This window comes from Biomphalaria glabrata, chromosome 11 (assembly GCF_947242115.1).
Source record: "Biomphalaria glabrata chromosome 11, xgBioGlab47.1, whole genome shotgun sequence".
NCBI classification, from domain to species: Eukaryota; Metazoa; Mollusca; class Gastropoda; family Planorbidae; genus Biomphalaria; species Biomphalaria glabrata.
The window spans coordinates 19,874,872-19,879,637 of NC_074721.1; the positions used below are offsets into that span (position 1 = coordinate 19,874,872).

Here is a 4,766-nt window from a genome sequence, read left to right on the forward strand (position 1 = left end):
TAACCATAGTACACTTTAATTAGCTTGCTTTATCTTTGTTGTCCGCCTGTACTCTGTAACGTCTGTGACTTCACTTATTATGAACTCAACAGACTTCAAATGTACTGAAATTAATTCCCACAGGTTGATTCTGGTTGTTTGGTGTGATAGTTGGAGATGTCCAGGCCTTCGATTGAAACCTACACTACACAAAAAGAACAAAAAGAACTCAGTCGGTTCGTGTCAATAAATATCGGAGTTCGCTGTGCACCCGGTAGCAAGTGAATCAAGGTGTGCCACTCGACTCGTGTCCCAAAGTCCAGGTATGTGACGTCATCCATGACCACCTGTCCGACCGAGAATCTAGTATAAAAGTCAGTAATATGTCTTCGATTAGAGTAGATCGTAGTAAAGAGAAATAATCAAAAGTTCTTTAAAAATCATCATTTACTCCAACAAGGTTAGTACTGTAAGTAAACAAAGGTTGTTAAATGTGTGTTTTAAAATATCATGTTTCATTTCTACAATACGAACAGAAAGCAAATTTTAACAGAGTTTTTTTTTTGTTAGCCTTTATTAGTAAGGTGTGTCTTTTAATGGACCTCATTCACCAATCGTTAACGAACAACATTGAGTCACATGCTTTTCTATCTCTTCTATTGAAATTACGATCTAATTTTATTCAACAATGGTTATCACGGGAAGATTTTTTTTCGTTGTTTGAATATGATTATCACGTGACCGTTCATTAAAAAATTTAAATAGTAAGGTGACATGTAAACATTTAGTAGTTCATTTAAGCTATTAAAAATCAATATTTTACTATTCATCAATTATTCCCTACAAAAAATGTTGCTTCAGGTTTTTTTATATAATATTTTATTACAGATACTACAACATTTTTACAAAGCCTATAACAATTCACTCTGTCACGTTATTTCTAGGACACCTAATCTCGGATCAAGCTGAAATTTTGCACAATTATTTCTTTTTCCTGACAATACAAGAATCAATAAAAAAAATTAATCAATTAATTCATTAACTATTGGAAATAAACTGTTTTTTTTTTTTTGGTATCTCAAACAAGGGAAAGTCATGTACTTGACTGAAGTGGTGGAATAAGCTGAATTAGTCCCCTTTACAGATTGCAGCTTAGTAAACACAAACATGAAATAGAAACAATATAGAACTATGTAATCTTTCATGTTCATAGACTCTTGGCTAATAGAGTGGTTACCGCGTTGGCTTGAGAAGCCTGATAAGCCTTTAGCCCACAAAATTGAATTCAGGTAGTTCCGTTTTTAAAACTACATGCAAAAAGCGATCACCCAGATACCCCGTTCTTTCTCCCCCATTCCAACTGGTCCAGACAAGTGTTAGGATCATAGCGTATTGAGAAAGCTAAACAAAAACAATCGGTAAAAATAATCCTAACCCTAACCTTAATCACACAGATTTATTCTTGTTAGTCAGGATCTATTACAAAATGTATTTACATGCTATTTTGGTATTTTGATTGTCGCCTTTTCATTAGTTTTCTCTCTACAGGCCTGAATTCAGACATGGCTTCCACTTGGTACTTCTCTTGTTTGGTCGTCGCCACCCTGATTCTCCACACGTGTTTGTGCCTGCCAACTGAGATTGCTGCGACAACAAAGGTGCCATCTATACCAGAAGCTGCTGAAGGTGATAGCTGGGATAACGTTTTAAATTTCATATTAATCTAAAATATAAAATCCTTGGCCCTGACCATTCAAAGAAGATCAATATTTCTTCCGCTTGCATTGGAAGATAAAATACGAAAAATTAACCTGCGATACTAAAATATAAAAACCTGTTAATTCTTTTTGGGTATATAGATCGAAATCGCAGGTTTTAAATGTACCAGTAATGATTTTTTATCATACATTTCAACCCATATAGTTTTTTAAAACCGTCATTTAAAAGTCTAAAGTACACAATGGTACTTCCTTCCGCTTTAAGCACTTATGAACACTTTTGTTTGGGGTACGTAACTTTCTTTCCTTTCAGTTTTCTGTATTCATATTTACTTCTAGTTCTAGGTCTTCCAATTCTCCTCTAGATCTAAATCATTGCCGAATGGAGTGTTAGGGATTTTCTTTTTATACGTTGACTTTCAAATGTGTTTTTACAAAAGAACTTGAAACATTTCTATGAAAATGTGTTGAGAAAATTACTACCATTTGAAATGTCAATACTGTAAGGCTAATGTGTAGCACACTTATAGACCTATTAGATCTTGAGCTAAAAGTAGGACTCTCTATTCTAGATAAATAAATGAACAAGGTTACAAAGACAGTCTGTGTGGAAACACAAACTCAAAATTGGACCAGGAAGTAGTTCACTCAGGTGGGTAAAAAGGCAGGTTTCAATATTTTCAAAAAGAACATCAGGAATGGAGAAAGACAGTTGACAAATCTTGTGTTGTCCCCAATGGTCCAACCGTCTAAGGGATAGTTGAAGGTGAAGTTAAATGTGAACCTGACCGAACTGATGTTTTCGAATTATTATATAATTGATCTTATTGTTTTGTAAATGGCCAATCTCTCATTCAAAGCATCAGCATGTCGAACTTTCCCTAAAATTTTTTTTTTTTTTTTGTTAAGCATCTCTTGCGGCTGTGTGGAACACAGATTGTGCGAATGATATGACACACTATTTATTAATTTCTGTTTTAAATATAGTCCACTCATATGCATACTAAATAGAATTCTCTTTAAAAAAAACAACTTTTTTTGTAAAAATAAATAATTAATATGATAGAAATTACTTAATTAAGCAATAAAAAAAATTTAAATTACTTTTTGGACAAAAAAAAACTTAAACCGTTTGCATAAATAGACATTTCCTTTACTAAATAGTCTCCCGTGTTTGTTACTATTAATAGTGAATAGTTGTTAAAAAAATCGTGTATTTTTTATGAAAAAACTGCTTGCATTGTTGATTTTAAAAATTAAAATTTTCGCTATCAAAAAATAAAAAAGTAGCCGTTGCATCAGAACTTTGAAAGGTCTAAAATATCATGATGTCGGAATTTTTAAAATATCTTTTCTAGTTTACTAGATATAAAATGGACGGACGGACAGACAGACAGACCACACAAAACTAATAACGTCTATTCCCCTTTCGGAAGCGACGAAATCTGGTTGAGAGAAAAGATGCGAAGGATGTAATTTAAAAACAAATAGAGGGGGACGGGTTGACAGTACACAATAAACAGTTGGCCTATATACCTGGGAACAGACGCTCGTAGCAAGAGTTGAATCCTAGTCTGGTATAAAATGTTTTAATGTTAAAAAATGAATGAATAAAAAATACTAAGACTTTATTCAGAGGCAACATAAAATAAAATAAATACATAAAATAAAAGCGTATTTTTGTTTCCTCAGACCTTCCCAGCTCAGATGCACCTGTTGTCGATCCGTCTACCTACGGAGATCTGAACCCAAAGTCAATTAACATAAACAGCCTTATACTATTGTCTATACTGAGAAATCAAGGACTGTTTAGTAATCTGAATTTAAATCTGAACAGCAATTCATTGAACAGTAATGCATTGCTAGCTCTATTGCTGCTCAGGAATATTGGATAAGTAAGTCAACAATTAGTTTCAATGCATAGTCTAAATATAAAACAAACACTTATATTTAGGGAAAATCATTTGTGAAAATGTTATTTAAGACAATATTAATTACCAAATCCATTACAATGTTTTCTATATTATTTAATTACTATACATTCAGTCATTACATGACATCCAATTATTTCTTTCGCTCTAGTTATCTTTCCATTTCAAACGCCTAATTCTCTACACAAGTCTTATCTCCTGTTAGCTTAGTACATTTTTAAAAGAATATAAAACACAATTAATAAATTAGGACTAAGTAATTAACTAATTGGTTGATTTTTTTTATTGAAACATGTGTTATCATAGAGCATGAGCTTATTAGCAAAATTTGAAGAAGATTTGATGAGTAGAAGTGGTTGAGAAATCGATTGCAAAACACGAAACCTACAAGAAACATACAGAGGGACATAGTAGGCGCTCTATAAGTGTTGAGTTCTTTAGTTGTTAATTACAGAAACTTCGCAAGCATTTACAAGTTTTTTTTTAAATATTAATGGGAGCAAGAAGCAATAAAATATATCTGTATTATACGTAGCAACACAAATAACCAGGGATTAATAGACGTGACAGATAGTATGAAGCTTTGCCTATTGCACATGTGTTTGTGTGTGTGTGTTTTGTATTCTCAAGTTAGTCCTGTAGTATTTATAACTACCATTTAAAAACATCAATTTATTTCATATTTGTTTTTCTTTTAGAGAACTTGGAGATCCCTTGGACTGCTGAAACATGTATCATGGGCTCAATAAATCTGATGTAAACATTGACAGATGTGTTCAAGTTGTATTCTAGTCAATGCATGTGTCTGTGTTTGGTTTCCTAGAAACGCCGCTATTAGCAATGTATGGTCTGTCTGTGGGTTTGTCCCATTTGAAAAGCGTTCAACAGCTACTATTTGTCACTAGTGGTCACCAGAAAGAAAAACCTTTCGATTTTCATACATATAAGTATTAAGTGTATCCATTAGTTTGGAACAGTCATGTAGCCTAATTGGCAGTAAGCCGCAGACGACAATCTATCAAGGGGACTAATTGAGCTTATACCACCACTTCAGCCAAGTACTATTTCTTTCCTTTGTTTGAGATACGAAACAAAGTAATTTATTACCAATAGTTAATTAACTAATTGGTTACTTTTC

General features: G+C 32.9%; 1 long non-coding RNA gene across 4 annotated transcripts; it reads left to right on the forward strand.

The window, feature by feature from the left end:
• Nucleotides 1-294: 294 nt before the first annotated feature.
• LOC106072570 (uncharacterized) lies at nt 295-4,395 on the forward strand. Of its 4 annotated transcripts, none has more exons than XR_008773677.1 (4): nt 295-439; nt 1,528-1,665; nt 3,390-3,592; nt 4,327-4,395. It is a non-coding gene; the product is annotated as an uncharacterized LOC106072570 (long non-coding RNA). The 4 variants fall into 4 exon arrangements; XR_008773678.1 differs by having other exon boundaries at nt 329-448; XR_008773679.1 differs by having other exon boundaries at nt 341-439; nt 1,514-1,665.
• The last annotated feature ends 371 nt before the right edge of the window (nt 4,396-4,766 follow it).